This window comes from Cetorhinus maximus, chromosome 4, assembly GCF_964194155.1.
Source record: "Cetorhinus maximus chromosome 4, sCetMax3.hap1.1, whole genome shotgun sequence".
Classification (NCBI taxonomy): domain Eukaryota; kingdom Metazoa; phylum Chordata; class Chondrichthyes; order Lamniformes; family Cetorhinidae; genus Cetorhinus; species Cetorhinus maximus.
This window is the reverse complement of record NC_135882.1, coordinates 125,137,265-125,156,758: the sequence shown is the minus strand read 5'-3', so window position 1 is coordinate 125,156,758 and position 19,494 is coordinate 125,137,265. Positions and strand designations below refer to the sequence as shown.

The window sequence follows — 19,494 nt, the reverse complement described above, 5'->3', positions numbered from 1 at the left end:
GCCACCTGCTCCCCCAATCACCTGAAAGACACCCCCACCCAATCCTACTCACTTACCTGACAAACCTATCTCCTCCCTCGCTTGAAAGTGGCTGGACCTTTAAACTTACCTGCTTTACGGCACATAGTGCCATATAAAAGGGAGTGTGATTTCCTTACCTTAGATTTTCCAGCCCTCGACTGAAGACCTCAGGAGTGTGCTGCACCATACAGTTCTCACCTGGCCCAAGTCAGAAAAATCTGGTGAGAAAGGATCACCTGGATCTCGAGATAGGAAACTAAAAGCAGAGTGGCAATCCGACTCTGATTGCCACTCCGTGGAAGTTCAGGTCCTATATTTTTAAACCATCATTAAGTTTTACTGATTGTGTCTTCCAACCAGAGGAGGACTTTGAGGCGAAGACCCAGAAAAATCAACAGGTGACTCTGGGAACTGCTTCAGGCATGCTGTAGCTTTGAGGCTGGAATAACCTTTTTAAAATTTGCTCATGGGCATCGCTGATACAGTCAGGATTTTATGCCCATCTCCAGTTGTCCTTGAGAAGCTGTTGGTAAGCCTTCCTTGAATTGCTGCAGTCCGTGTGGTGTTGGTACACTCCTGCTGCTGTTAAGGAGGGAGTTCCAGGATGAACCAATGGTGATACACTTCCAAGTCAGGATACTGGGTGACTTAGAGGGAAACCTACAGATGGAGATGTTCCTTTGTACTTGCTGCCCTTGACTGTCTAGGCTGTTGAGATCACAGGTTTGGGAAGTGATATTGAAGCCTTGGTGAGCTGCTGTCCTGGTGGCCCTGATGACCATGGCAGTCATCCTCTGGCCGCTGGAGCCGGTGCAGGCTCCACCTGGGAAGGTGCATCCAGCCCCATGGCTGGGCACTCCTCAGTCGTCACAGCATCATCAGATGCAGTGGCCACTGGCAAAGGGACGGAGGAACTGGTGTCCTTGTCTGGAGTGCTCTGAGAGGAGCCCGCAGAGTCGAGAGGCAGCATGTCCACCAGTGTGAGGTGAGTTTGCAACTCCCTGCTCATCATTGATGAATGGGCAGCCAGCAGAGAGTGCTACTCTCCAGGAACCTCGAAGTCTGCTCCTGAAGCTGCCTCTCCATGAGAGTCGCCACTCTTTCCATGGAGGAGGTTGTGCGCACGGTGTTAAGTGTAAATGCAGAACTCATGCTGCACATGGACTCCTCCATGACGCAGGCCCTCATGGATCTCCGCCAGTTCTCCCTGTGCATCCCGCTGGTCATCCAGCATCTGCCGCCCGATGGACTCCAGAGGCCCGTCATCTGTCTCAGATGCAGCTGTGCTCCCACTGTTGGCTCCCTGGGAGCTCTCTGGCTCTGCCAGCAAATCATGTGATGTACCCTCACCACTGTGCATTACCCACAAAGCCGAAGAACTAATGCCTGCCGATGTGTGAGTATCTGTGCTGGTGCCTGGTTCAGAGAGACAGTGTGATGCTGGTGCAAGTGTGCTGTTTTCCTTGGAGCTCAATAGGTCGCTGGCAGCTCCTGTGGATGGCGCATCTGCGGGAGGAAGGAAAAAGATCAGCACATTCAATCATCATAGTCACTATGCATGGTAGGAGGCCTGAGGAGACAGTGGAGACTTGCTGCCTGATGCCATCTGCATTGGAGCTTCACTGAGCTCTCTGGCAATGACAGTTCAGCTTCTGATGAGAGGAGCCCGTTATGTTTCCAGTACCCATCGCACACGCATCTGTCACCTGCACTCTTACCTTCATCTGAGACCCCTGCCTCACCATGACCAGAGGAACGAGCTGGCCGGTGGCATTCCAGCTCCAGTGCATCACTTTCGTGCTTCATGAGAATGCACAGATTTGGCACTCTTCCACCCGTCCTGCAGCGCTCCGCAGTGTTATGACTGCTCTTATCCTGACAGAGAAAAATAGAAAGCCTTATTATTGCTCCATCTCCCTGAAGGTCCTTTCCTAGTTTCCCCCCACAACCCCATCGCCCGCCTGGGCATTAGGCAGGATGTGTCACATCTCACCCTGCAATGCACTGAGGCCGGTTGTGCTGACATCCCAGCCTTGGCAGGCAGGCTTCAGTGCCAGCTGGCATACACACTCTTAGACCCCTGAACATTCCGAGCAACGGGCACCCGACTAAAGTTCTCCACACAGGTCCGTGCCATCTCTGCATTTACCCTTACTGAATGCAGAAGATCACTGAACCATTTGCGGCACTGAAGCCATGTGCGGCGGACCAGGTTGTGCCCACTGACCTGGACAGCGACCTCTGTCCAGGCCTTCTTGATCAGGTGGGTGGCTTTCTCTTGCCGTCCCTGGGCATTAAAATATGCTGCCTGGCACTGACCTCTGTGACCAGCACTCCCAGGCACTCATCTGAGAAACGGAGGGCAGAGTGCCCACCTGACTTCCATGAACCACCAGGTGCTGAGGCCATGACCGTACACCAGGGCACTTCTTGAATTGCTTCAAAACAGCTCTCTCAGCCTCCTCCACAACTCTGGGAGCTAACTCTTTCGTCGTTGAACACCCCGTCGGGTCCCCATTGGACCCGGCGCCCAACACGTTCCCACCACCGCGCAGGGAAAAACTAACCGGCAGTTGCGTTTCACGCTGGGCGGGCCTTAATTGGCCACCTAGTGTAATATCGCATTCACAGGGCGAGGGCGATCTCGGCTGGAAGCAGGTTTTACATTCGCTTCCGGCCGCGCCGACTTCGGGCTCACCCCGAGGGTAAACCTCAGGCCCAACTGTATCCAGAAGCACAGAATGGATTCCGTGCCAGCAGATCCACCCTGGATAGGATCTTGTCCATATGCCAGCTACAAGAGAAGTGTAGGGAACAGGGTATTCTCTTTACCTTGCTTTCATAGATCTCGCTATGGCATTTGCCAGCAGAGCAGGATGCAACAAGATTTTGGGGAAAATTGGCTGTCCATTAAAGCTTCTCAGTCTCATCCACCCCTTCCATGACAACATGCAGTGCACTGTTCACTTTTATGGCTCCAATTCTGACAGTTTTGGAGTGAAGAATGGAGTAAAACAAGGCTATGTCCCAGCCCCCACTCTGTTTGGCATCTTCTTCCCCACGCTCCTGACCTTTTCCTTCTTTGCAGATACAGAATCACAGAATCACACAGTGCAGAAGAGGCCCTTTGGCCCATTGAGTCTGCACCGACACGTGAGATACACCTGACCTACCTACCTAATCCCATTTACCAGCACTTGGCCCATAGCCTTGAATGTTATGATGTGCCAAGTGCTCATCCAGGTACTTTTTAAAGGATGTGATGCAACCTGCCTCCACCACCCTCCCAGGCAGTGCATTCCAGACCGTCGCCACCCTCTGGTTAAAAAAACTTTTCCTCACATCCCCCCTAAACCTCCAGCCCCTCACCTTGAACTTATGTCCCCTCGTGACTGACCCTTTAACTAAGGGGAACAGTTGCTCCCTATCCACCCTGTCCATGCCCCTCATAATCTTGTACACCTCGATCAGGTTGCCTCTCAGTCTTCTCTGCTCCAACGAAAACAACCCAAGTCTATCCAACCTCTCTTCACAACTTAAATGTTTCATCACAGGCAACATCCTGGTGAATCTCCTCTGCACCCCATCCAGTGCAATCACATCCTTCCTATAATGTGGCGACCAGAACTGCACACAGTACTCCAGCTGTGGCCTCACCAAGGTTCTATACAACTCCAACATGACCTCCCTACTTTCGTAATCTATGCCTCGATTTTTAAAGGTAAGTGTCCCATATGCTTTTTCACCACCCCACTAACATGCCCCTCCCCTTCAGAGATCTATGGACACACAAGCCAAGGTCCCTTTGTTCCTCAGAACTTCCTAGTGTCATGCCGTTCATTGAAAACTTCTTTGTCAAATTACTCCTTCCAAAGTGTATCACCTCACACTTTTCAGGGTTAAATTCCATCTGCCACTTATCTGCCCATTTGACCATCCCGTCTATATCTTCCTGTATACTTTATTCATAAAAATCTTCAATCACATTCAAAACCATTTCAAAAACAACATTACAAGGGTACAATCCAGGTTAAACTTTTACAAAATGTATCACCAGGTGCATCAGTACAAACAATATTACAATCATTTACAGCCTTTCATTTTGATCTGTACAGCCCGAGGGGCTCTAAACAGTTCCCAGTCTCTCGGTGCGCTGTGGTAGAAAGGTCTTAGACAGCGACCCTTCCCCATTGCGCCTTTGCGGCAGCTGCCCCAAGCTTTAGTGCGTCCCTCAGCACGTAGTCCTGGACTTTGGATTGTGCCAGTCCGCAACAATCGGTCGGGGACAACTCTTTGTGCTGGAAGACCAACAAGTTTCGGGCAGACCAAAGCGCGTCTTTCACCGAGTTGATGATCCTCCAGCTGCAGTCGATGTTTGTCTCGGTGTGTGTCCCTGGGAACAGCCCGTAGAGCACAGAGTCCTGTGTCACAGAACTGCTCGGGATGAACCTCGACAGCAACCACTGCATCTCTCTCCAGACTTTCTTTGCAAAGGCACAATCCACAAGGAGGTGAACAACGGTCTCTTCCCCACCACAGCCACCTCGAGGGCATCGTGCAGAGGGGGTGAGACTCCTGGCGTGTAGGAAGGATCTGACGGGGAGGGCCTTTCTCACCACCAGCCAAGCTACGTCTTGGTGCTTGTTGGAAAGTTCTGGCGATGAGGCATTCTGCCAAATGACTTTGACAGTCTGCTCGGGGAACCATCCCACAGGGTCCACCCTCTCCTTATCCCTCAGGGCCTCTAGGACGTTACGTGCTGACCACTGCCTGATGGACTTGTGGTCAAAGGTGTTTTTCTGCATAAATTTTTCCACCAGGGACAGGTGGTACGGCACGGTCCAACTACTTGGAGCGTTCCGCGGCAGCGTGGCCAGACCCATCCTTCGCAACACCGGGGACAGGTAGAACCTCAGCACGTAGTGACACTTGGTGTTTGCGTACTGAGGGTCTACGCACCGCTTGATGCAGCCACACACAAAGGTGGCCATCAGTATGAGGGCGATGTTGGGCACGTTTTTTCCCCCTTTATCTAGAGGCTTGTACATCGCGTCCCTGCAGACACGATCCATTTTCGACCTCCAGATAAAGCGGAAGATGGCTCGAGTGATCGCCATCGCGCAGGAGCGTGGAATGGGCCAGACCTGCGCCACGTACAGCAACAGCGAGAGTACCTCACACCTGATGACCAGGTTCTTACCCGCAATGGAGAGGGAGCGTCGCTCCCACATGCCCAGTTTCCTTTTCACCATAGCCACTCGCTCCTTCCAGTTTCTAACGCATGCCCCGGTCCCTCCGAACCATATCCCCAGCACCTTCAGGCCGTCAGCCCTGACAGTGAAGGGGACAAAGGATCGGTCAGCCCAGTTCCCAAAGAACATGGCCTCGCTCTTCCCACGATTTACCTTGGCTCCCGAGGCCAGTTCGAACTGGTCGCAGACGTGCATCAGTCTGCGCACCGACAGCGGATCCGAGCAGAAGACGGCGACGTCGTCCATGTACAGGGAGGCTTTTACCTGAGTGCCTCCACTGCCTGGGATCGTCACTCCTCTTATGCCCGGATCCTTCCTGATGGACTCGGCAAAGGGTTCTATGCAGCACACGAAAAGGACAGGCGAGAGAGGACAGCCCTGCCTGACTCCAGATTTAATCGGAAAGCTATCTGTTTCCCACCCATTGATTGAGACTGCGCTACTATATCTTCCTGTAGCCCAAGACACTCAACCTCACTGTTAACCACCCGGCCAATCTTTGTGTCATACGCAAACTTACTAATCCTACCCCCCACATCTATGTCGTTTATATAAATGACAAATAATAGGGGACCCAGCACAGATCCCTGTGGTATGCCACTGGACACTGGCTTCCAGCCACTAAAGCATCCTTCTGCCATTACCCTCTGTCTCCTACAACTAAGCCAATTTTGAATCCAATACAGAAGGAATCTATTTGCATACTAAGTCAGATGGCAAGCTTTACAATCAATCAAGACTGAAGGTGGAGTCAAAAAACACATTGTGTTCTGGTCAGGGAACTTCTCTATGCTGTTGATGCTGCACTCGTCGCCCACACAGAAACTCAGCTACAAAGACTCATGAACTGCCTTTCCCATGCCTGTAACTTGTTCTCCCTGACTATAAGCATCATGAAAACCAGGGTCATGGGTCAAGGTGTTGCATCTTCACCCCAATTACACTAAATAACATCTTGCTGGAAGTGGTTAACAAATGCTGCTACCATGAGTCCACAGTGACAGACAATCTGTCCCTTGATGCAGAACTTAATACACACTTAGGGAAAATATCTTTGGCCGACTCGTGAAACATACATGGGATAATGCCAAGCTGATCCTTAGGACCAAGTTGATGGTTTATAAGGCCTATGTTCTCAACACAAAAGAGCGCACTCATCTCCCTGAGGCTAGTGCTGCCTCAGGGAGATCGGCTCCACAATAAAAAAATCTTAAAAACAGAGAAAAAAAATTTCCCTGACATGTCCCCTCATGTGGCACTGTCACATGAATTGGGACATGTCCATCACTTTTAAATACACTTTTATTAAATTTTAAAAAAACCTACATGAAACCTCATCCCGCACGTGGATGAGGTTTCATGCTTTTTCCAATGCCCGCCAGGGTTGGACGGGCAGGTCCACTAATTACTTTAATTACTTTGTCAATGGCCTCAATTGGCCATTGACAGGTCGGCGGATGCACAGCTGATTCGGCTGAGCCCCCGCCGACCTGAAAATTGAAATAAGGGGGGGTGACGTCGGGAGTTCCGCCTGACGTCATCCCCCGTCATTTTATGTGTCGGTGAGCGGGCCCCACCCCTGCTCGCCAACCGGGAAATCCTGGCCTAAGTGTGGTCTAACTAAGGCTTTATAGAATTTCAACAGAACATCTCTACTCTTCAGTTTTATCCCTCCAGAAATAAAGATAAGTTAAGTGAGTGGGCAAAAATTTGGCAGATGGAGTATAATGCTGGAAAATGTAAAGTTATCCACTTTGAAAGGAAGAATAGAAAAGCAAAATGTTATTCAAATGGAAACTACAGAGTGCTGCGCTACAGAAGGATCTGGATCCCTGTACCTGAATTACAAAAAGATATCACGCAGGTACAGCAAGTAATTAGAAAGGAAAATGGAATGTTGGCCTTTATTGCAAGGGGAGGTTGTGGAATATAAAAGTAGAGAAATCTTGCTACAACTGTACAGGACATTGGTGAGACCGCACCTAGAGTACAATGAAAAGTTTTGGTCTCATCTGGGGAGAGGTATACAGTACTTGCATCAGAGGCAGTTCAGAGAAGGTTCACTAGGTTGATTCCTGCGATGAAGGGATTTTGAGGAAAAATTGAACAGATTGGCCATATATTCATTGGAGTTCAGAAGAATGAGATTTGATTTTATTGAAACATACCAGATTATTAGGGGGCTTGACAGGGTAGATGCTGAGAGGATTAGCAGAATTTAATGAGTGCCCATTGTCTACCACCAAAACTGGCAGCACGGGGAGTCCATAGGAAATTAAGTGGAAATCCTGCCGCCAGAGCTCCCAGCTCCACGGGGGCAATGTAATTGCAAGACTTACCACAGTAGGGTGGAAATCCACCCTCCAGAGATGCCAATCAATCAGAGGCCAGCAGCTCTCTACTACCAGCCGTGGCACTGGGAATAGTGGCTACTGCCAATAATACACTTGGCCCTTCACCAGGGATCATCATTAGATCCCTCGAGAAAAATAAATGACAGGAGGAAGGGACTTGTGGGGAATGAACACTGGTGAGGGGGAAAGGGAAAGGCTTTCAGAGGGCCTTTCCCAGTGCCAGGTCCCTTGATTAGGCACGGAGTGCCTTTGAATGAGGGAGCCCCTCCCCCCACTTGGCATCAAGCAAACCTACATGGCAAGTCTCCCACCTGCTGCAGGTTGAGTACCAGCGGTGCCAGGACGAGGCTCTTAAACAGGCATTCTTAGCCACTTAAGGGCATCACTTAGCATTCATACAAGAAGGCAGCAGGGTCCCCACCCCACACCCACCGCCTGATCAAATGGCTCCTCTGCCTCAGAATTTGCCTCCAGTGGGGACATTAAATTCTACCCAATGTTTCATCTCAAGAGGGGATCTAGAAATAGGAGACATGGTTTCAGAATAAAGAGCCATCCAGTTAAGATGGAGATAAGAAGGAATTTCTTCTCTCAAAGAGTTGTGAATCTTTGATATTTCTCAATCCCAGAGAGCTGGTTATATTCAAAACTGAGATAGATTTTTGAACAATAGGTGAGTCAAGGATTATGGGGAACAGGCAGGAAAGTGAAGTTGAATCTAAAATCAGATCAGGCATGAATGGTGGAGCATGCTCGAGGGGCCAAATGGCCTACTCCTGCTCCTATTTCTTATGTTCATGTCACTGAACCTCCACCATCAACATCCTGGGGTGCGGGGAGGGTGGGTGGGGTGGGGGAGCGGGGTGGTTACCATTGTCCAGAAACTTAACGGGACCAATCATATAAACACTGAGACTGGGGATTCTGCAGTGGGTAACTTGCCTCTTTACTCCTCAAAATACCCACATGTTGCATGGAGTGCACCTGAACCAGAATGGGACCAACATCCTTGTGGGAAGGTTTGCTAATGCTGTTGGAGAGGGTTTAAACTAACTTGGAAAGGGGGATGGGATTCTGAGAGGAGGTTCAGTAGGGAGAGACGCACAGCTAAAATTAGAAGAGAGAGCAAGTGAGTCTGGAAGGCATAGGAAATTATAGGCCAGTTAAGGCACAAGGGAGTTTGGCAAGGTTGGATGGTATTTATTTTAATGCAAGGAGTCTGACGAATAAGGTAGATGAGCTGAGGACACAAATTAATACATAGAAGTATGATGTCATTGCTGCCACAGAGATATGGCTGAGAGAGAGGCAGGATTGGCAGCTCAATATTCCAGGAGATAGGGTCTTCAGGTGAGGCAGGGGAGGAGGTAAAAGAGGAGGGGGTATCACAATATTGATCAAGGAATCAATTACAGCAATAAGGAGGAACGAAATCTTAGAAGGCTCCTCAAATTAAGCCATATGGGTAGAACATAAAAACAAAAAAGGAGCAATCACAATGCTGTGAGTGAACTATAGGCCCCCAAACAGTCAGAGAGAAATAGAAGAGCAGATATGTAGGCAAATTTCAGAGAAGTGTAAAAATAATAGGGTAGCAATAGTGGGGGATTTCAACTTCCCCAACATTAACTGGGTTAGTCATGGTGTGATAGGTTTAAAGGGAGCAGAATTCTTAAAATGCATCAAGGAGAGCTTTTTAAGCCAGTATATAGATGGTCCTACAAGAGAGGGGGCAGTGTTGGACTTAATTTTAGGGAATGAAGCCAGGCAAGTGGTAGAGGTATCAGTGGGGGAGCATTTTGCAGATAGTGATCATAACTCCGTTAGATTAAAGGTTGTTATGGAAAAGGATAAGGATGGGCCAGAAATCAGAGTTCTAAATTGGGGGAAAGGCTGATTTTAATAAAATCCGATATGATTTGGCCAGGTTTGACTGGGAGCAGCTACCTTTAGGTAAATCCGCGTCAGAGCAGTGGGACTCATTCAAGAAGCAAATAGTGAGAGCCAACATATTCCAGTAAAGACAAAGGGTGGGACCAAGAAATCCAGCATGTCAAGGTTTATACAGGATTGGATATAGAGAAAAAGGGAGGCTTATGGCAGATACCGAGGGCTCAAAAAAGTGGAAGCCCTAGAGGAGTATAGAATGTGTAGGGGGGGAACTTAAAAAGGAAATTAGGAGAGCAAAAAGGGGGCATGCAAAAGCATTGGCAGGTAAAATAAAGGAAAATCCAAAGTTATTTTACAAGTACATTAAGAGTAAGGGAAAGAGTAGGGCCCATTAAGGGCCAGAGTGGTAATTTGTATGGAGCCGGAAGACGTAGGTAGGGTTCTAAACTAATACTTTGTGTCGGTGTTCACAAGTGAGAGGGACGACGTGGGTATGGGAATCAGCAGAAGAACTATGATATAATTAAAGAAATTAGCATAGAAAGAGAGGTGATTCTAAGTGGTCTGGCAGGCTTAAAAGTAGATAAATCTCCAGGCCCGGATGAAATGTATCCCAGGCTGTTGAGTGAGGCAAGGGAGGAGATAGCAGGGGTGCTGGCAATAATTTTTAATATCTCTCTGGCCACAGGAGAGGTGCCAGAGGACTAGGGACAGCCACTGTTATTCAAGAAGGGAGAAAGGGATAAACCAGGGAACTACAAGCCAGTCAGTCTAACCTCAGTGGTGGGGAAACTATTGGAAGCAATTCTGAGGGACATAATTAATCTACACTTGGAGAGGCAGGGATTAATCAAGGACAATCAGCATGGTTTCTGACCAATTTGATTGAATTTTTTGAAGAGGTGACCAGGTGTGTAGATGAGGGCAATGCATTTGACGTAGTCTACTTGGTCTTCAGCAAGGCTTTTGATAAGGTCCTGCATGGGAGACTGATAACGAAGGTAAGAGCCCATGGGTTTCAAGGCAATTTGGCAAATTGGATCCAGAATTGGCAGAGTGGCAGGAAGCAGAGGTCTTAAGGAGTTGAGTTACAGGGAAAGATTAAACAGGTTAGGACTTTATTCCTTGGAGCGTAGAAGGATGAGGGGAGATTTGATAGAAGTTTACAAAATTATGAGGGGTATAGACAGAGTATATGTGAGTAGGCTCTTTCCACTTAGATTAGGAGAGATAAACACGAGAGGACATGGCTTTAGGGTGAAAGGGGAAAGGTTTAGGGGGAACATTAGGGGGAACTTCTTCACTCAGAGAGTGGTGAGAGTGTGGAACGAGCTGCCATCTGACGTGGTAAATGCGGGCTCACTCTTAAGTTTTAAGAATAAATTGGATAGATACATGGATGGGAGAGGTCTGGAGGGTTATGGACTGGGTGCAGGTCCATGGGATTAGCGGAATAATATTTCGGCACAGACTAGAAGGGCCAAATGGCCTGTTTTCTGTGCTGTAGTGTTCTATGGTTCTAAGCAGGGGGTGATGGTCGAGGGATGTTTTTGTGACTGGATGCCTGTGTGCAGTGGGGTTCCACAGGGATTGGTGTTGGGTCCCTTGTGTTTGTCGTATATATAAAAGATTTAGACTTGAATGTAGGAGGGTTGATCAGTATGTTCGCGGATGACACGAAAATTGGTGGGGCGGTAAATACTGAGGAGGATAGCTTTAGATTACAGGATGATATAAACGGGCTGGTCAGTGGCAAGTGGAATTTAATCCAGATAAGTGTGAGATGATGCACTTGGGCAGGACAAACAAGGCACAGGAATACACGATGAATGGTAGGACCCTGGGAAGTACCGAGGATCAGAGGGACTTTGGTGTGCATGTCCACTGGTCCCTTAAGCTAGCGGGACAGGTAGATAAGGTGGTTAAGAAGGCATATGGGAAACTTGCCTTTATTAGCTGAGGCATAGAATATAAGAGCAGGGAGGTTGTGCTGGAACTGTATAAAATGCTGGTTAGGCCATAGCTACAGTATTGCCTGCAGTTCTGGAATCCAAATTATAGGAAGGATGTGATTGCACTAGAGAGAGTGCAGAGGAGATTTACCAGGATGTTACCTGGGCCGGAGAGTTTTCGTTATGAGGAGAGATTTGATAGACTGGGGTTACTTTCCTTGGAACAGAGGAGATTGAGGGGGGGACATGATTGAGGTGTATAAAATTATGAGGGGCATAGATAGGGTAGACAGGAAGGAACTTTTCCCCTTGGTGGAGAGATCAATAACAAGGGGGCATAGATTTAAGGTAAGGGGCAGGAGGTCTAGAGGGGATGTGAGGAAGAATTTTTTCACCCAGAGGGTGGTGGGAATCTGGAACTCACTGCCTGAAAGGGTGGTAAAGGCAGAAACCCTCATAACATTTAAGAAGTATTTGGATGTGCACTTGTGATGCCATGGCAGACAAGGCTATGGGCCTAGTGCTGGAAAATGGGATTAGAATAGTTAGGTACTTGTTTGACCGGCACAGAATTGATGGGACGGAGGGCCTCTTACTGTGCTGTCGACCTCTATGACTCTATGTTAGGAGTATGATGGAATACTCTCCACTTTCCTGGATGAGTACAACTCCAAAAACAATCAAGAAGCTCCACACCACCCAGTGCACTTGATGAGCACATTCACTCCCTCCATCACCAGCACATAGTGGTGGCAATGTGTACCATCTACAAGACGCACTGCAGAAACTCACCAACTTCCTTGACTTCTACCATCTGGAAGAACTAGAGAAGCAGTTACACTGGGATGCCACCACCTGTAAATCCTCCTCCAAATCACACACCATCCTAACTTCATATATATATTGCCATTCCTTCATTGACAATGTCAAAATGCTGGAAATCCCCTTCCTCACGGCACTGCATTGTTTTGGACTGTAGTGGTTCAAGGCGGCGACTCATTCTTAAGGGCAAATAAGGAATGGGTAACAAAAAAAAAATCAGAATTACCTGGAAAAACTCAGCCGGTCTGGCAGCATCGGCGGAGAAGAAATCAGTTAACGTTTCGAGCCTTCATGGCCCTTCGGCAGAACTGAAGCATAGTTAGAAGAAGGGAGAAATATAAATTGGTTAAAGACCTTAAACCAGTTTATATTTCTCCCTTCTAACTATGCTTCAGTTCTGCCGAAGGGCCATGAAGGCTCGAAACGTTAACTGATTTCTTCTCCGCCGATGCTGCCAGACCGGCTGAGTTTTTCCAGGTAATTCTGTTTTTGTTTTGGATTTCCAGCATCCGCAGTAGCTTTTAGCTTTTTGTTTTTAACAAAAAAAATGCCGTCCTTACGCCAGCGACACTCATAACCCATGAATGAATAAAGGAAAAAAGTGCAGCTGAAAAGGTAAGGGCGGGACATGACTCGGGAAGATGAGCAGTGCTTATGAACTGTCTCTAAAAGCTATGATAAAAGCTTTTAAAGCGAGTTGTACTGAAGTGAGCTGATGGCAGTGTGTGCGGGGACTTTGGAAGCAATGCTGCAATTGGCCTGCCTGCCTGCTCCCTTTGCAAAGCAGGATCGGTGTTGAGAGCGGAAGTGGGAGCGCGAGGCGGATCTGGGCCAGGTTCTCGAGCGGCGGAGGAGGAGGAGAGGCAGGGGCGCGCCGTGTACAGCGGGGACTGTCTGACTTCACCTTTATTCAGTAACTACACCCTGTCATCACAGTGAGCGCTGGCCCTCCTCCGCCTGCCACACAAACCCCCCTTTCCCCGAAGGCAGGCTTTCCACTCTGGGATTTATTGACATCCATCCCGAGGGAGGGTCCGAAAGAAGCCGGAACACCCCCTCAATGCTGTTTGCAGCTCATTGGACAGTGGGACCACTTGCTAGTCCTTGATTGGTTGGCTCTAACGTCAATTTGGGCTGGTTCACTCGGAAGCAACGTTGACAATTTTTTTGTTGCCTATTCATGAGTGGAGCTCACCAAGTTTTTTTACGTTGGCACTGAGAGGTATTTAATTATTGTGTTTTAAGGCGGTGAGGGGGTGCAGTGTTAAAATGTGCAGTCAATCTTTCGCAAATTATTTGGTTTCAATTGGACAGGTACATTATATGCTTCTAATTCGAACTACCGCATTCTTGCCAACCTAAAGGAGAAAGAACTTTTATGTAAGTAGTATCATATCAACTTTTCAAAGCATTTTGCACAATGCATTACTTTGAAATACAAAAACTGGGGTTGCCAACTTTGGTCCACCATATACCTGAAGATTTGATCAGATGGTACTCAATTGGCACTGTAACTGTGCGACCACACGCGAGAGCATTATCTGATTGGCTGAAATTCAAATATGGGCAGCACCTCCAGTACCTGGTAGGTAGATAACCAGGATTGTACTGGACTGGATAAGAATCTGGACCTTCAGGTTTAAATTGCACTTACAAAAAAGTGTTTTTCTCCTGGGTTGTCAGCAGCAGTGCCCAGGAGATCAGCAGCCCATCCCAGGAGACTACGGAGCAATGTATATGCCAGCCTTATCATATCAAAAATCAAGAGATTTGGTATAAATATCATGAGTTGCTATTTTTAAAAGATAAACCAATATGAATTGAGAGTTGTTTTGTAAACCTATTAGTGGCTCATTTAATCTCTGAAAGGCCAGAACTCTGCAAAAATTACATTACTGCATCTGAAATGCTTTACAAAAACTTCTTAAAAATCCTACCTGTTAACACTTGATAAAAAAAAATCCCCTCTCACTGCAGTCACTACTGACATTAAGCTAACTCAGCTTAATGCATCAATACATTAAAAATTCATTTATCTGCAGGGCAGTAACTATTATCGCCACTAAATTTGAGTTATTCAAAATATGATAATGGCAGTTAAGTTAAAATTAAAACATATATGAATAATGTTTGGCAGGTAAAACCCCTCTGTTCAACTCCATTGCAATAAGTTGTTTATCACTATATATTCATTCCCCAGTAATAAAGTGTAAAGATTTTAATCCGTTTCAATGATCAGTTTTAATCATTTTGCTCATTTACAATATGTTGAAATAATTTAGTATAACAAATGGTCATGGTGAATAATAGGAACTTGGTGAACAGTATAGTTGCACTGCACTTTTAATACAAATAGACAACAGTTTGCAATTCTGCAGAACTGCTTATGCAGGGACACACCTCAAAGTTCGTTACAACGAAGAGTACAAAACTGGGTGCAAAGCAGTAGGAGAAAGTTTAAAAATAAAGAGTAGATTGGAAAATGAAAGACACAATAGAAGAAAATTGTTTTAGGGAGACTTCCCTTTAAAGCAGAGGGGTTGGAGGGAAGTGGATAGAAAGGGCAAGACTCGAAGTAGATTATAACCATAACCCCACTTTGGAGGTTGTCTCAGATTGGGAGCACTCCCCTAACAATCACGCTCACTCGAATTCAAAATAGCCACTTCGCACAGACACTTATTTTTGAGTCGGAGCAAGTGTACTACTCTCCTCTGAGGAAGATGACTATCAAATGATATTACCTTCTTCCAGGTGGCCTGTTAAATAATTTATCAACTAGGTTATCACAGTGGCTGTGAGCAGATATTTTTAACTTATAGGATGTGGGCTAGGCCAGCATTTATTTCCCATCCCTAATTGCCCTTGTTCAGAAGGCATTTAAGAGTAAACTACATTGCTGTGGGTCAGGAGTCACATGTAGGCCAGACTAGGTAAGGACAGCAGATTTCATTAGTGAACCAGATGAGTTTTTACAACAATCAACAATGGTTTCATCATTCGATTTTTAAGTCCAAATTTTTATCAAATCCAAATTCCACCATCAGCCATGGTGGGATTCAAACCCAGGTCCTGCAGAGCATTACCCTGGGTCTCTGGATTACTAGTCCAGTGACAATACCACTACACCATCACCTCAATGTGTGCTTATAATATGTTCTCACATGATTTCTAATTAATTTCACTTGCTTCTATATTTTTTGTTAAATGACTTTAAACTTTTAATATACAAATAGTGATTTTTATAAGTTGTTTTCTCTCCAGTTTAGTAAAAAGCTACATTCATGTAGCATCTGTCTGTTGCACCAGGTGTCTGATCATGTTCAATTCTGACTTGTAGAAGTCCACTAGTCTTTCATGATACGCTGAACTAAATTTTAAGAATGCCTTCATAATAAGTAATGACGCCAATTCCAGATTATGCAACCATTAATGTTTGTTATCACCTTTTCTTAAATTCCTTTGCTAGTGAATAAGGCAGTAAAGTGATACCCATTTCCAAAAAGGGAAAGAGCACTAATGAATTCCAGTGGATACTGCCATATGAAGTAATGTTGCCTGTTTCTAATTAAAATCAGAGCTGTTTTTAATTAAGGCCTGTGCTGCCCATGTATGTGTTTAAAGGCTTCTGGGTAAAAATGGCTCTGTTGACCTGTGACCACTTTCTCAATTCTAAAGTATAATGTGCTAATTATATATGAATTCTGTCTAATAGCTATATTTTACCTAATTATTCCTGTATATCTGCAAAACACTGTGGTAGCTAAATGAGGGGCCAAAATTAGTTCTGATGAAAGGTCATCTACCTGAAACACTAACTCTGTTGAAATGTAAACTCTGTTTCCCTCCACAGATGCTGCCTGATATGCTGAGAATTTGTAGCATTTTCTGTTTTTTATTTCCGATTTCCAGCATCTGCAGCACTTTGCTTTTCAATTGGACAAAAAATTAACTAATTTTATATCCATTAGTTCCTGTTATTCCCCAAGTTAAAGATAACCAGAATTAAAATGTGAAAGACAGCAACAGTTAAGTATTTACCCTTTTGACTAGCTAAGTGCATTGCATAAATTATTTTCCCTACCTTACCGGCATTTCTGGCTCAGGCCATTGCTGGCCTCTCTTTAAAATTTCAAGTCTCTGCCTCTTCACAGCAGTTCCTCTACCAACACCATAACTTCACTTGAAGTGTGGCAAGCTCCATTTCTGGTGGCAGGTCAACCAGCAGCGGCCAGTGAATGTATTACTCACTGGCTGAAAGCAAAGGTAAAGAACCTTTATCCCTGGTCACCACAGCAGGGCCATGGAGATCAGTTGGAAGCAAAATACTGCAGATGCTGGAAATCTGAAATAAAAACAGAAAATGCTGGAAAAACTCAGCAGGTCTGGGAGCATCTGTGGAGCGAGAAACAGAGTTAACGATTCAAGTCCATATGACTCTTCTACGGAGCTAAAGAAGTAGAAATATGATGGGTTTTATAAGGTTTAAGAAGAGGTAGAGCAGGTGAAGCAAAATAGAAGGTCAGGGATAGGTGGGATTAAGGAGAGGTTGACAAATGAACATGGACACAAGACCAAGGGAGTGTTAATGGTAGTGGTAAGGACTGAAGGAGGTGGCAGAATGTGTTAATAGCAGAACGAAGGGGAGCGCTCTATGAAAAGACAACATAGAAACAAGTGACAGACAGATGGCCCGGGGGAAGGGGAGGGGTGGGTAGGGGGATGTTGGGGAAAAAGGATTTAAAAAAAAAATAGAAATAAATAAGAATAAAAGTTAAAGATACAAATTTTAAAATTATTAAAATTGGATTAAAAAAGGAGTAGAGATGGAGGAGAGAGTTCATGGTCTGAAGTTGTTGAACTCCATGTTAAGTCCAGAAGGTTGTAAAGTGCCTAATCAGAAGATAAGGTGCTGTTCCACCAGTTTGCGTTGGGCTTCACTGAAACATTGCAGCAGGTCAAGGACAGACATGTGGGGCATGAGAACAGGATGGTGTGTTGAAATGGCAAGTGACAGGAAAGTCTGGGTCATGCTTGCAGACTGAGCGAACACATTCTGCAATGCAGTCACCCAGTCTGCGTTTAGTCTCCCCAGTGTAGAGGAGACCACATTGGAAGCAGTGAATATAGTAGACAAAATTGAAGGAGATGCAAGTGAAGCGCTGCTTCACCTGAAAGGAGTGTTTGGGGTCTTGGATGGTGAGGGGGGAGAAGGTAAAGGGGCAGGTGTTGCATCTTCTGTGATTGCATGAGAAGGTGCCGTGGGAAGGGGATGAGGAGTTGGGGGTGATGGAGGAGTTGACCAGGGTGTCATGGAGGGAATGCTCCCTACGGAATGATGACGAGGGGGTGGAGGGGGGAAGATGTGTTTGACGGTCGTGTCATGCTGGAGTTGGCGGAAATGGCAGAGCATGATCCTTTTGAATGTGCAGGCTGGTGGGGTGAAATGTGAGGACAAGGAGGACCCTTCTGGGAGGGTGGGGTGAGGACAGAGGTGTGGGAGATGGGTTGGACATGGGTGAGGGCCCTGTCAACCACTGTTGGGGGAATTGTTGGTTAAGGAAAAAGGAAGACATGGCGGAAGCCCTGTTTTGGAAAGTAGCATCATCAGAACAGATGTGACAGAGGCAGAGGAACTGAGAGAATGGGATGGAGCCTTTACAAGAGGTAGGGTGTGAGGAGCTGTAGTCGAAGCAGGAGTCAGTGAGCTTGTAATGAATATTGGTAGACAATCTATCACCAGAAATGGAGACAGAGAGGTTAAGGAAGGGAAGTGTCAGAGATGGACCATGTGCAGGTGAGAAGGGGTGGAAATTGGAAGCAAAATCGATAAGTTTTTCCAGGTCTAAACGAGAGCATGAAGCGGCACCAAAACAGTCATCGATGTACCGAAGAAAGAGCTGTGGGAGGGGGCCTGAATAGGACTAGAGCAAGGAATGTTTCACATACCCTACAAAAAGATAGGAATAACTGGGGCCCATGCGGGTACCCATAGACACACCTTCTATTTGAAGGAAGTGAGACAATTTAAAGGAGGAATTGTTCAGTGAGAGAACAAGTTCAGCCAGACTGGAGGCGAGTGGTGGCAGATGGGGAAGAAGCTGAGAGCCCTCAGACCACCTTAATGGAGGATGGAGGTGTAGAGGGATTGGACATCCATAATGAAGAGGAGGCTGTTAGAGCCAGGAAACTGGAAATTGTTGATATGACATAGGGCATCAGCGGAAACGTGAATGTAGGTGGGAAGAGACTGGAAAAGGGGAGAGAGAATGAAGTCAAGATAGGAAGAAATGAGTTCCCTGGGGCATGAGCAGGCTGACACGACGGATCTACCAGGACAACAATCCTGTTTGTGGATTTTGGGAAGGAGGTAGAAGCGGGCTGGGTGGGGCTAGGAGATTGAGGTTGGAAGCTGTGGAGGGAAGATCTTATAGGAGATGAGGTCAGTGACAGTCCTGGAAACAATGGCTGGATGTTTGGTGATGGGGTCATGGTCCAAGGGATGGTAGGAAGAAGTGCCTGACAGTTGGCGTCAGCCTCTGCAAGGTAGAGGTCAGTACGCCAGACAACAGCAGCACCGCCCTTGTTGGCAGGTTTGATAACAAAGTCAGGGTTAGACCTGAGAGAACGGAATGCAGCAAGTTCAGAAGGAGACAGGTTGGAGTGGGTGAGAGGAGAAGAGAAATTAAGATAGCCGATGTCATGCTGAAGTTCTCAATGAAAAGATCAAGACCAGGTAAGAGGCCAGAGGGATGGGTCCAGATCGAGGGAGAATACAGGAGGTGGGTGAAGGGATCTGTTGAACGGGAGGAGGACTTCTGCCCAAAGAAGTGAGCATGGAGATGAAGGCATTGGAAGAAGAGTTCAACATTGTGCCATGCCCGAAATTCATTGAGGTGAGGGTGTAAGGGGATGAAACTGAGTCCTTTGCTGAGTACAGAACGTTCAGCGTCAGAGAGGGAAAGGTCAGAATGTATAGTGAATACACGGCATGGGCTGGGATTAGAAGAAGGGATGGGGTCAGAGGGACGGGAAGGGGTGGAGACTTCCGGATGGGCATTGGTATCAATAAGTTGTTGGAGCTGGTGTTCCTTAACACCTGGAAGGAAGAGAAAAAGTTTCTTGTTAAGGCATCAGATGAGGCGAAGAATGAAATGAACAAGGGGCAAGGACAGCTTTGAGATAGGGTGAGTTGGTGTTGCT

General features: G+C 46.6%; 1 protein-coding gene across 4 annotated transcripts in view; it reads left to right on the top strand.

Moving 5' to 3' along the window:
* Window positions 1-13,100: 13,100 nt before the first annotated feature.
* triqk (triple QxxK/R motif containing) overlaps window positions 13,101-19,494 on the top strand; it is a 109,270-nt gene continuing 102,876 nt past the window's right edge. The window contains exons 1-2 of one of the 4 annotated variants that reach the window (XM_078540741.1): window positions 13,108-13,513; window positions 13,606-13,671. The gene's annotated coding sequence lies outside the window, so the exon portion shown is untranslated. The other 3 variants (XM_078540743.1, XM_078540744.1, XM_078540740.1) reach the window with 3 other exon arrangements.